Here is a 12,794-nt window from a genome sequence, read left to right as displayed (position 1 = left end):
TCAAATGTAATCTCAGCCTCTCAAAGTGCTGAGATTACAAGTGTGGGCCAGCATGCCCTGCCTTAACTGTTCTTTAAAATCTGTATGCACATCACACCGATAATCGGAAAGGAAAGATTTGTGGTGGATATGAAAGGCAGCAGAGTGTATTGCTTCTTGTAGGAGGTTATGGATATGCCTAGGAGCACAGTGGTTTCTCTTGACTCCTTTAAGACTCTTGGATCGCTTTAGTCATTACCAGCACTTTGCATGGATTAGCATTTCTGCCTCCCTTACTTGTTTCAGGGGGCCTAGTTTATGTAATCTTCTCTTTGGGTGCAGAAGAAAGAGCAGACAGAGGAATCAGGCAGAGAGAGATTAAGATTTTTTTCATAGGTGTTCAGTTTGAGGAGATATGTAACAATATCTGTTGAGGTGGACTGCTTAAAAACCACAATTCCAAAAAATCCCCACAGTTTATTCATTTAACTGGAAATTGTTATTTTCCCTCTGCTTTTTTTTTTTGATAAGTCAAACCTCTAAATTGATTTTCTTTTGTCTTTCTTCCTTTTCCTTTTTCCCCTCTTCATTCCATGTTTGTTCCTTTCCCTTCACTTCTTTTTTTTTTTTTTTTAAAGACACAGCGTGTCTCACTCTGTCGCTCAGGCTGGAGTGCAGTGGTGTAATCATAGCTCACTGCGGCCTCAACCTCCCGGGGTCAAGTGATCCTCCTACCTCAGCCTCCTGAGTAGTTGGGACTTTAGGCAAACACCACCATGCCTGATTAATTTTTGTATTTTTTGTAGAGATGGGGTTTTGCCATATTGCCCAGTCTGGTCTCAAACTCCTGGGTTCAAGCAGTCCGCTCGCTTCTGCCTCCCAGAGTGTTGGAATTACAGGTGTGAGCCACTGTGCCTGGCAACTTTCCTTTTGTTCTTTGCATTCTCTTCCCCTAAATTAAAATGGATCAGTGGCATTCTTTCCAAAGAAGTGCTTGTTTGAAAGAAGACCCAGAATTCTATGAAATTGCTTTTTTCCTTTGTGGGAAGTTTATTTTTTAGAAGATAAGGATAATGTCATCTTAGATTGTAAAAATTATTCTCATCCCCTTTGGAATGTAAGGAAATCTTTTAAAAGCTAAATTTCCACTGGAGAGTCTATGTGCGTATGTATTGAGCCAAAAGTATTGAAAATAATTGCTATAGTTTTCTAATGCCCAAGTTTTTTTTGTTTGTTTGTTTGAGACGGAGTTTCGTTCTTGTTGCCCAGGCTGAAGTGCAATGGCCCGATCTCGGCTCACTGCAACCTCCGCCTCCTGGGTTCAAGCGATTCTCCTGCCTCAGCCTCCTGAGTAGCTGGGATTGCAGGCATGCACCACTATGCCCAGCTAATTTTTCTATTTTTAGTAGAGATGGGGTTTCTCCATGTTGGCCAGGCTAGTCTCGAACTCCCAACCTCAGGTGATCAGCCCGCCCCGGCCCCCCCAAAGTTCTGGGATTACAGGTGTGAGCCACCATGCCCGGCTTTTTTGTTTGTTTGTTTGTTTGTTTTTTAGACGGAGTTTCCCTCTTGTTGCCCAGGCTGGAGTGCAGTGGCGCAATCTTGACTCACCACAACCTCCAGCCTCTGCCTCCCGGGTTCAAGCAATTGTCCTGCCTCAGCCTCCCAAGTAGCTGGGATTATAGGCCTGCGCTGCCACACCTGGCTATTTTTTTTTTTTTTTTTTAAGTAGTGACGGGATTTCTCCATGTTGGTTAGGCTGAACTCCCGACCTCAGGTAATTCGCCCTCCTCAGCTTCCCAAAATACTGGGATTACAGGTGTGAGCCACTGTGCCTGGCCTCTAATACCCAAGTTTTTAAGGAACAATATTTCCAATTTTGGGGGGGCACACACATCTAATTTTTAAAATCTTCCCAGTTAGGGAATGGATATTTAAACTTTTCTGTTGTAATTTCAAAAACAGTGTGTTTAGTAGTATGTAGTAGAATAAATGCATTGTACTAGTAATCAGATTCTGGCCCATTTTTCTTTTATCAGATCACTGAACTCTTGTACTGTAGTTCCCCAACTGAAAATGAAAATATTGGATGTGTTAGTTTCTGAGGTTCTTGTTATAAAAGTGTAGTTATTCTAGGTTTTCTTGGCATTTCTCTAATGCTGATAAAAGATTAAGATAATTTTGCTTGTAATACTATTCATATAAAAATAGAATTCATTTCAATATAAAATGAGTTAGACTTGGATTCTAAAGGGGCTTAGTCAGTGAATGACTAAAACAACCTTTATATAAGATGGTCTCATGTAGCAATCAATTTTAAGATCCATTCTCTAGGAGGCTGGGGAGGGGCGGGGGAGGGAAACAACCACCAAAAAATAACATTGTCTGACAACTTTGAGCTAAAATCCAGGATCTTAATTTGAGATTAATGTAAGAAATCTGTCAGGTATTTTTAAAAAGTAACTCATCACTATTTAGGAGTTGACTTTTTCTGTTGTAGCTTTCATTGAAGGACTATTGTTTTAGTCATTCTCTCCTAAATTCCTTTTCCTGAGACTAAAAGATTGAGCTCATACCTTTGCATAACGATCTGGAGAGTATTTTAAACTTGGCATGTTCAAACCTGGCAGACTCGATTAATATGTGGACAAACTAGCACATTAGAACATTTTTTAAGTTCCAAGCCATAAATATGTTTTAAATGAACATGGGCATGTATAAAATTAATACTTAAGCCTTCAAATAGCACAGACTTTCAAAATGCCTGTTGCCTTGGGTGACTGATTTTCAGTGAGGCTCTCGCTTACCCTACACATTTATTCCTCTGCATGAAACAGTGCCAGGCACAGAGTCAGGAGAGGGTTTGCTCCTTTGGCGCTCTACTACCCTCTGCTTTCGGCAGAGAAAAGGCTGCTGTTTTACTTCTTAAACTCCTACCATATGGAAAGCTTCTAAAAATAAACTTTGGATTTGTATTGGACTTCTAAATTTGTAACCTTCTTTATCCATGACTAAAGCCAATGTAAATACCTTTAGCTACTCTACATACAAAGCTGTGGCACCGTTTTAGTAAGAAAGATCACCAACCATAATATTTAAATTATCAACTGAATTAGTTTACCTTTCATTTATGTCTTAGTTGGCATGGATAAGGACCTGGTTGTGTTGTCAAGCAAAAACTAGTTGGTGGTTTTTAGTGAATCTACTTTAATTTTTTGTTCATGAATTGTTGGTGTAATTACGTAGCAGACGTATTCGTGAGAATGTAGAAGTACACTAGCTTTTGACACAACAGATTATTTAAATGGATCGTTATTCACTTTGTAAATTCTGGTCAGTTGGGTCTTCTATCAGCAAGTATATAATGAGCACCTGTTACTTGCCAGGCACTGCTAGGTCTTGTGAGATACAAAGTTGTATAAAAGATGATTCTTGTTCAGACAAGTAAGAGAGAAAGGAAAAAGAAAACCTGGGGACAACCAAATGTTTTAACTGTGTTGACAGAGAAATAGATGCTATGAGAGCATGAGAGCATGGAGGAGAGATGAGTAGAGTAATAGTTGGCTTTTTTTTTTTTTTTTTTTTTTTTTTAGACAGAGTCTCACTCTGTTGCCTAGGCTGCTGGAGTGCAGTGGTGTGATCTCGGCTCATTGCAACCTCCACCTCCCAGGTTCAAGTGATTCTCATGCCTCAGCCTCCCGAGTAGCTGGGATTACAGGTGTGTACCACCACTCCAAGCTATTTTTTGTTGTTGTTGTTTTTGAGATGGAGTCCCGCTCTTTTACCCAGGCTAGAGTGCAGCAGTGCCATCTTGGCTCACTGCAGCTTCTGCCTCTCGGGTTCAAGGATTCTTGTGCGTCATCCTCCGAGTACCTGGGACTACAGGTACATGCCACCACGCCCAGCTAATTTTTGTATTTTGTATTTAGTACTGACAGGGTTTCACCATGTTGGCCAGGCTGTTCTTGAACTCCTGACCTCAAGTGATCCGCCCGCCTTGGCCTCCCAAAGTGCTGGGATTACAGGCGTGAGTCACTGCGCCCAGCCTAATTTTTGCATTTTTAGTAGAGATGGGGCCAGGCTGGTCTTGAACTCCTGGCCTCAAGTGATCCTCCCACCCTGGCCTCCCAACGTGCTGGGATTACAGGCACTTTTCATAGGTGTTCAGTTTGAGGGTATATGTAACCATATCTGTTGAGGTGGACTGCTTAAAAACCACAATTCATTTATTTAATTGGGAATTGTTTCTCTCCCCTCCTTTTTTGATAACAGTCAAACCCCTAAATTGATTTTCTTTTATCTTTCTTTCTTCTTCCAACTGAGCTACGGCACTCAGCCTCAGTTGGATCTTAAATAATAAAAATTATTTACAACAGAGGCTATTTTTTTTTTGAGTGCCAGGATTAATGTTACCCGCCAGGGAAAAGAGAACATTCTAGGTAGTAGGAGAAACAGTAGAACTATCAAAGACAGTATGTTCTAGGAGGAAGTTTGGTGTGGGTAATGGGGAGGAGGAGGGACATTAGTGGCCAGAGAGCAAAGGCTAGTGAGACTGGGTGGGATCAGATTATGAAAGGCTTCAGGGCCAGGCATGGTGGCTTATGCCTGTAATCCCAGCATTTTGGGAGGCCAAGGTTGGAGGATGGCTTGAGCCCAGGAGTTTGAGACGAACCTGGGCAACATAGTGACACCCCATTTCTATAAAAAATACAAAAATTGGCTGGGCATGGTAGTGTGTGCTTGTGGTTCCATGTACTTGAGAGGTTGAGATGGGAGAATTATGTGATCCCAGGAGATTGAGGCTGCAGTGAGCTGTGATCATGCCACTGCACTCTAGCCTGGGCAATAGAGTGAGACCTTATCTCAAAAAAAAAAAAAAAAAAAAAAAAAAGACTTTAGATATACCATTGATTCTGTCTCTGTTATGTCTTTGCTCTCTTTTCCTTGCCTGGAAAGACTTTCTCCACTCTTTGCTGATCTAACTTATTTTTAAAGGTCCAGCTTTAGAGCATCTCTTGTGTAAAGCCTTCCTCCCTTTTCCCCAGAGCTTACTGATTTTTTACTGTGAATGACTGCACAAAGAGGCTGTATTATGCCTCATAATAAGGACTTCCATTTCTTGAACTGTTTTTTGTTTTGTCTGATCTGTCCAGCTAGTTTCTCAACTCCTTAAGGGAAGAGAATGAATCCTCTTCAGCACCTGGTATTAGTGCTCATCACATTGTGAGGACTCAAGAAGTAAATGATGAATGTAGAACACTTATACATACAAACCATTATGATAACCCACCTACGGTGGTAGAGATTGCCTATGTTTATTTAAAAGGCATTTCTCGGCCGGGCGCGGTGGCTCACACCTGTAATCCCAGCACCTTGGGAGGCTGAGGCAGGTGGATCATGAGGTCAGGAGATCGAGACCACCCTGGCCAACATGGTGAAACCCCGTCTCCACTAAAATACAAAAAAAAAAAAAATAGCCCGACGTAATGGTGCACACCTGTAGTCCCAGCCTACTTGGGAGTCTGAGGCAGGGGAATTGCTTCAACCTGGGAGTCGGAGGTTGCAGTGAACTGAGATTGCGCCATTGCATTCCAGCCCGGCGACAGAGCGAGACTCCTTGTCCAAAAAAAAAAAAAAAGGCATTTATTAACACCAATAAGAGCAGTTTTCAGAGGTATAGGACAATTGTCATTTGGATATAAAATGAGTTAATAAAAACACTTGTCTCATAGAGTTGTTGTGAGAATTAGTTTTAATATTTAAGTACTTGCAACAGTATCTAGCATATAGGAAGTGCCCAATCAGTGTTACCTATTATTTAACTCCACTTACATGGGCCTTTTTTTTTTTTTTTTTTTTTTTTTTTTAACCAGTGACAGAACTCCTAACACTGTTGTGTGCATGGAGAGGATTGAAAGGAGATAAGAAACAGCTTCTTACCTTTGAAACCAAATGCCTTTTAGGAATGGGAAGAACTGTTTATATTGCATGAACTTTTATTTTTCTGTTTGTGTTGTAGTGATCGGAGGGTATGGTTGGCATGGAATTGAATTTCATCTGTCTGTGGGAATTGTAAGCAAGGTAGGTCCCAGATTTATTTACTCTTCCCTCCCTCCTTTCCTAATGTGGTCGTTAGTATCTTCAATTGTACTGACCTAGAATAGATCAGATTTGACTATTGTTTGGGGAAACATTATCTTTTTCAGTCTCACTCATCATGCCTCCTGATGGTCTGTCCTATGGTTTAATGTTGTGGACTACATCTAGTATCTCGTTAGAATGTAGAGAATGCTAAGAAACAACATAACCAATGTAAAATTTTGGTGGTCCTAGAACAGAACCATGAATTTACACATGTACCCACCCACACATACCCCTACCTCTTTAATCCAGTCCTTGAGGGCAGAAGTTTTTGTGTTGGAGCCATTATGTAAACCAATTTAGGGTGGTGGGTAATGGTAGGCTAGCTTATTCTGATCACTCTAAAAATCAGTAGCCTGCGTGAATGGTAGACTAAATGCAACAAAGGACCTGACTAGACAGTAGCCAGGCCATTACTGGCAACTGTAAATTTTGTTACTGATGACAGGATCTGTCCATCTGTAACCACTAGAGTTTGATTTGACACAACATGCTTTGTTCCTATCTTAAGCTCCTGGGCCTGAACAAAAGTACACCAGATAGAGCTTTGGCTTATATATCTGTCTTATGTCAGGTGCCTGCAAAAAGAGCTATAGATGGCAGTTCACGCAGCTCTGCAAAACTATTTCTGTCAGAATATTTCCTGTCAAGGTAAAGGCTAGTGCTAGTTCATGTAGTTCTAGTTTTCTATCACCGTAAGTATGTTGAGATTCCCCTTGCTTATTGGTACAGGAGACCTGATTCAGTTGCCGAGTAAACTTGACAGTCAAAACGGAACTCCCCAACCAGGAATCCTGTTAACTTGTGTGTGGGGTTCTATGGGTTGATGTCAGTCTGGACTCTTGCTGCATCTACACTTAGCACAGGTTCTTGAGACTGGCTTTCTCTCAGTCACAAAGAAGAGATTAGTACATTGCTACAGGGAAAAACAGTGTAGCCACTTCCTATAGCAGAAGGAACATGGCCTTGGAATTGACACTGCTGTCTAGGAAGGAGGAGGAGACGGTAGATTAAAGTTAAACTTCTGTAAATGAATCCTTTGTCATCATCTAGTGGTCTGAATTTTCTGGGTGTGATCTGTGTGGTCAGTCAGTAAATTATCTTTTTTCTATTGTTCTACTTTTATATTGGGGTAATAAACTATTCCATGGAAATACTGTGTGATAAAAATTAATGGAAAGTAAAGAAAGGTACCAACTTTTATTGAATTCCTGCTGGAGTTAGGCATTGTACTGTAAATTTTCATGTATGTTCTTTTACTGAAATATATCAAGTTCATTGATATTACAGCTTTTCAAGTCTAGGTGAATAATATTGTGACTCAGTGTCTTGAACTATTTATAATTGCCATTTAGAGGAAATAGAATTTTGCAGTGTTTTATGTTATTTCATTTGTTTTCTGGAGAAGGAAAGAAAATAATTGTATGAGTTAATTTTTTTCTTTTTTGGGGGGCTTGCTACTGATTAGCCAAAGGCAGGGTGGAGACTGGCGGGTTTGAAATTAGAGACACCTGTGCTGTTTTGGGAAGTTGAGGCTCTTGACCTAGGATTTGCTGAAGTTGGTGCAGGAGAGGTCAGTGTAGGTTAATATTTTCAGAGCTCAAAGCAAGCGTGGATTGGGGTTGTTTATAGGTGCAGTTTTGCTTGATCTCTGTATCTGCAAATGGAGTAAAAAAGTACAGTACTGCTGTTTTGGGAAACTTCTGCAAAAGTCCCTGAGCCAATGCAAATTAATTTTCTTCAAAAATACCAAGAAAATTCCCCATTTGGCTGTTTCACCTGGTTGAGGGAATTGACTCTTGTCATTTTGCTTGTAAAGAAATTACCAGGCTGGGTGTGGTAGTTCATGCCTGTAATTCCAGCACTTTGGGCGGCTGAGGTGGATGAATTGCTTGAATCCAGGAGTTTGAAACCAGCCTGGGCAACATGGCAAAATCCTGTCTCTACAAAAAACACCAAAAAAAATTAGCCAGGCATGGTGACATGTGCCTGTAGTCCCATTTGCTAGAGAGGCTGAGGTGGGAGGATTGCTTGAGCCTGGGAGGTAGAGGCTGTAGTGAGCTGTGATTGCATCACTGCATTCCAGCCTGGGTGACAGAGTGAGACCCTGTCTCCAAAAAAAAAAAAAAAGAAAAAAAAAATTTCCACAGATTTTTTTTTTTTTTTTTTAAGTTAAGAGATAGGGTCTTGATTTATTACCCAGGCTGGAGTGCAGTGTGGAACAATTACAGTTCACTGTAGCCTTGACCTCCTGGGTTCGAGTGATCCTTCTGCCTCAGCCTCCGGAGTAGCTAGGACTGCAGGTGTGTGCCACCACGCCTGGCTAATTAAAAAAAAAATTTTTTTTTTTTTTTTGTAGAGACTGAGGTCTCACTGTGTTGTCCGGGTTGGTCTTGAACTCCTGGCCTCAAGTAGTTCTCCTACCCCGGCCTCCCAAAGTGTTGAGATTTACAGGCATGAGCCACCATGCCTGGTCCACACATTCTTTTAAAACAATTATAAATTTGATTTTCTGTTTTTAAATTTTCTCTTGAAATTCTTCTCTCATGGGAGATACCATCTCTATGTCTTTCAGTCATGCAGTAATTGGGGGTCAGAATAAATTGTTCAGCTCTTTCCTAGGTGATATGCAATTAAACTGAAGTCTTCCTTCTCCTTTGGACTTGTGCATATATCTATGAAAGGAGAAGAAAATCTGGTTAAGAGCAGCAGAATTACCTGGAGATACTATACTGTCCTTTCAAGGGCTGAAATGGACACATTAACATTTCTTAATCTATGCATTTTTCCATTTTTATTTTTCTGTCTATTGAATGAATTACTGTACTTTTCCTCTTGGCCACTTCCTTTTTATGGTTTAGTGAGATAAACTTAATATAATTTTTCCTTCTTTGTTGAACAAGTGTTCTTTAAAAAAACTTTGAGGTATAATTTATATACTACAGAATTTACCTGTTTGAAGTGTACAGTTTATTTTTAGTAATTTTGTGGAGATGTGCAACCATTACCCCACTCCAGTATTACATTTCCAATACCCCAGAAAGATCCCTTGTAAACACCATTTTTAAACTTCCTTTGAAGTAAGGCGCACATTTTATTAAGTTCTGCATCGGATTTAATCTTCTTCCACTCATGAAGTTTTCCACCACTCTGCGTATTGCACGTCTTCTTTCCTCCTCTTCTTTATATATTAGTTTCTTATTACTGGTCAAACATACCACTCTTTTGTTATTTTTATTACATTTTCTCAACACTTTTTAAAAAGTGTAACCTTGAAAAGAAGGGATTTAGCTTTTATTCAAAGTTATTTTTTTCTTTGAAAGTTGTTTTTTTTTTTTTTTTTGAGACGGAGTCTCGCTCTTTTGCCCAGGCCGGAGTGGAAAGTTGTTATTTTATAATGCCTCAGGCCTCTCAGTAAGAGCTCGTTATTATTTCTGGGTTTTCTGTTCACTTCATTTGCTATTTATTTATTTATTTATTTATTTATTTTGAGACGGAGTCTCGCTCTGTCGCCAGGCTGGAGTGCAGTGGCGCGATCTCAGCTCACTGCAACCTCCACCTCCCGGGTTCAAGCAATTCTCCTGCCTCAGCCTCCTGAGTAGCTGGGACTACAGGCGCGTGCCACCACGCCCGGCTAATTTTTTGTATTTTTTTGGTAGAGACGGGGTTTCACCATGTTGGCCAGGATGGTCTTGATTTCTTGACTTTGTGATCTGCCTGCCTTGGCCTCCTAAAGTGGTGGGGTTACAGGTGTGAGCCACCGTGCCCGGCTGCTATTTATTTATTTTTAAAGGGAATAATTTATTGGTTATTTCTTGTGTGTGTATACAGACTAGGTATTAGCTGATTTGGAGAATTCTGCTCTGTGCATAAGTATTCAGATACTCAGTAAAAGATGTGAATATTGTCATACACTTGAGCTTTTCCCTTTTTTTTTTTCTTTTTTTGAGACAGAGTCTTGCTCTGTTACACAGGCTGGAGTGCAATGGTGTGATCTTGGCTCACTGCAGCCTCTGCCTCCGCCTCCTGGGTTCAAGCAATTCTCGTGCCTCAGCCTCCTGAGTAACTGGGATTACAGGTGTGTGCCACTATGCCCAGCTAATTTTTGTATTTTTAGTAGAGATGGGGTTTCACCATGTTGGCCAGGCTGGTCTCAAACTCCTAACCTCGTGACCCACCCACCTCGACCTCCCAAATTGCTGGGATTACAGGCATGAGCCACCGCGCCCGGCTACACTGGAGCTTTTTAAAGGCTTACCTACCATGTTGGTTTGTCTCATTAATGATGATGTTAAATCTCATCATTGGTTGAGTTCCTGTCTGCCAGATTTATCCACTGTAAACTGTCTTTTCCCCTTAGTGATACATAATCTATACAGCCATACTAATTATTTACTTTTGATATCTCTTGTACAGAAGTGCCATGTAGTTGTCGTAGTAGCAATACATTTTCTTAGAGCAACAAACTAACCTGGCTAAAAGTGTTTAAAAATTGAGTATTATGTGGAAGACAATATGCAAAAAATGCAAAAAAACGAAGTTCAGAATTCATTTAATTTAAGCTTCTTTGTAATGTGAAGTTTTTTTTTTTTTTTTCAAGACGGAGTCTCACTCTGTCGCTCAGGCTGGAGTGCAGTGGTATGATCTCAGCTCACTGCAGCCTCCGCCTCCCGGGTTCAAGCGATTCTCCTGCCCCAGCCTCCTGAGTAGCTGGGATTACAGGTGCGTGCCACCATGCCTGGCTAATTTTTGTATTTAGAGACGGGGTTTCACTGTGTTGGTCAGGCTGGTCTTGAACTTCTGACCTTGTGATTCGCCTGCCTCGGCCTCCCAAAGTGCTGGGATTAAAGGTGTGAGCCACCGTGCCCGGCCTTGTAATATGAATTTTTAAGTGCAGAGTTTAAATACAGTTGCTTAAGAGCCTTGGGACGCAAATTTAGTTTTCCTTGGGTCATAAGGAATTTTTGTTGACAACCTTTTCACAGTTGTACTTTAGTAGACATTATTAGCATGTAGTAGACATTATTAACATTTTTCATAGTTTTCAGACAAGTTCTTTCCTGCTTTTAAAATTCCTTCCTCCAGTCTTCTCATGTATCCCTTGGAACAATACAGCTCTTACTGAGGGGTCTGGAGTTATCTGGGTTTGAACCCTGGCTCAGCAGTTACTTAACCTCTCTGTACTTCACTATTGTCCTTTGTAAAATAGAATAGTAATACCTCATACGTTTTTATGAGGATTAAATAGGCATTTGGCACTTTTGTTGGTCACAGATGTTCAGTAAGCCTGTATATTATTCTCAGTCTGATAACACTTGTCACATAGTAGGCAGTGATTTTTTCCTTTATGTATACATAAACATATAAATGTACCTCATAGACGTTGCTCAAGGAAATAATCATAGACATTCCTGCTGTAATTGTCTCTGTCCCAATCTTGGGGGGAGATTTAGATTCACTTTTTTAGGATACTTGTAGGATCCATATGTTAACCATACACCCCCCAACCATGTCTACATTTGCTGCATATTACTTTGAATATAACATTTCGGCACTGCGTAGTGCTATGAAAAAAATGGTAAATATTATTTCTACCTTAGACTATATGATCTTTTTTTTTTTTTTTTTTTTTTTCCCCCCTGAGACAAGGTCTTACTCTATTGCCCCAGGCTGGAATGCAGTGGCGCAATCATAGCTCATAGCAGCTTTGCACTCCTGGACTCAAGCAGTCATCCTGCCCCAGCCTCCTCGGTAGCTAGGATTGCAGGCATGTGCCACTATGCCTGGCTAATTTTTAAATTTTTTGTAGAGATGGAGTCTCGCCATGTTGCCCAGGGTGGTCTCGAACTCCTGGGCTCGAGCAGTCCTCTGCCTTTGGCTTCCCAAAGCATTGGGATTATAGGTGTGAGCCAATACATCTGGCCCAGACTATATGATCTTAATGTGTACGTTGGAAATGGTTAAATTCAAGGCACTGTTACTATGTTACATCTCTGACCTGAATTGGAGGCCACAGTTCATTAACTGGCAATCTATTGATCTAAGTACAGTTAACAACTAAATTTTTCAGTGGTTCTCAATGGGGAAGGTACCATATATCCAAAGGGTATTTGGAAAAGTATGGAGGCATTTTTGGTTGTTAAATGACTGTGGGTGGGAGATGCATCACTGGCATTTGGTGGAGAAAACTCAGAATTGTTCACCCAAAATGCCAATAGCGTCACTGTTGTGAAATTAAGCTAAATACTTTGGTAAATCAGTAGATAATGTTTTATCTTAGTTATAAAAAAAAGTTGAGGCTGGGCGCGGTGGCTCACACCTGTAATCCCAGCACTTTGGAAGGCCGAGGCGGGTGGATCACAAGGTCAGGAGTTAGAGATCAGCCTGACCAACATGGTGAAACCTCATCTATACTAAAAATACAAAAATTATCTGGGCGTGGTGGCGCGTGCCTGTAATCCCAGCTACTCAGGAGGCTGAGGCGGGAGAATCGCTTGAACCTGGGAGGCGGAGGTTGCAGTGAGCCGAGACTGCGCCACTGCACTCCAGCCTGGGCGACAGAGCGAGACTCTGTCTCAAAAAAAAAAAAAAAAAAAAAAAAATGTTGGAGTGTGGCCTTCTCACCTTCCCATGGATGTGCTGATCCACTGTTATCAGTGTACTCTGAAAAAGGG

General features: G+C 40.9%; 1 protein-coding gene across 2 annotated transcripts in view; it reads left to right on the top strand.

Moving 5' to 3' along the window:
- MRTFA (myocardin related transcription factor A) overlaps positions 1-12,794 on the top strand; it is a 221,836-nt gene that overhangs the window by 36,671 nt on the left and 172,371 nt on the right. The window contains exon 1 of one of the 2 annotated variants that reach the window (XM_034948324.3): positions 5,999-6,060. The exons of the other annotated variant lie outside the window; for it this stretch is intronic. The gene's annotated coding sequence lies outside the window, so the exon portion shown is untranslated. Of the gene's footprint in view, positions 1-5,998; positions 6,061-12,794 lie in introns of those variants that run through there. 2 annotated transcript variants of the gene reach the window in all.

This window comes from Pan paniscus, chromosome 23 (assembly GCF_029289425.2).
Source record: "Pan paniscus chromosome 23, NHGRI_mPanPan1-v2.0_pri, whole genome shotgun sequence".
Lineage (NCBI taxonomy): Eukaryota > Metazoa > Chordata > Mammalia > Primates > Hominidae > Pan > Pan paniscus.
The sequence above is the reverse complement of the archived record's forward strand: the minus strand, read 5'-3'. Positions and strand labels throughout refer to the sequence as shown.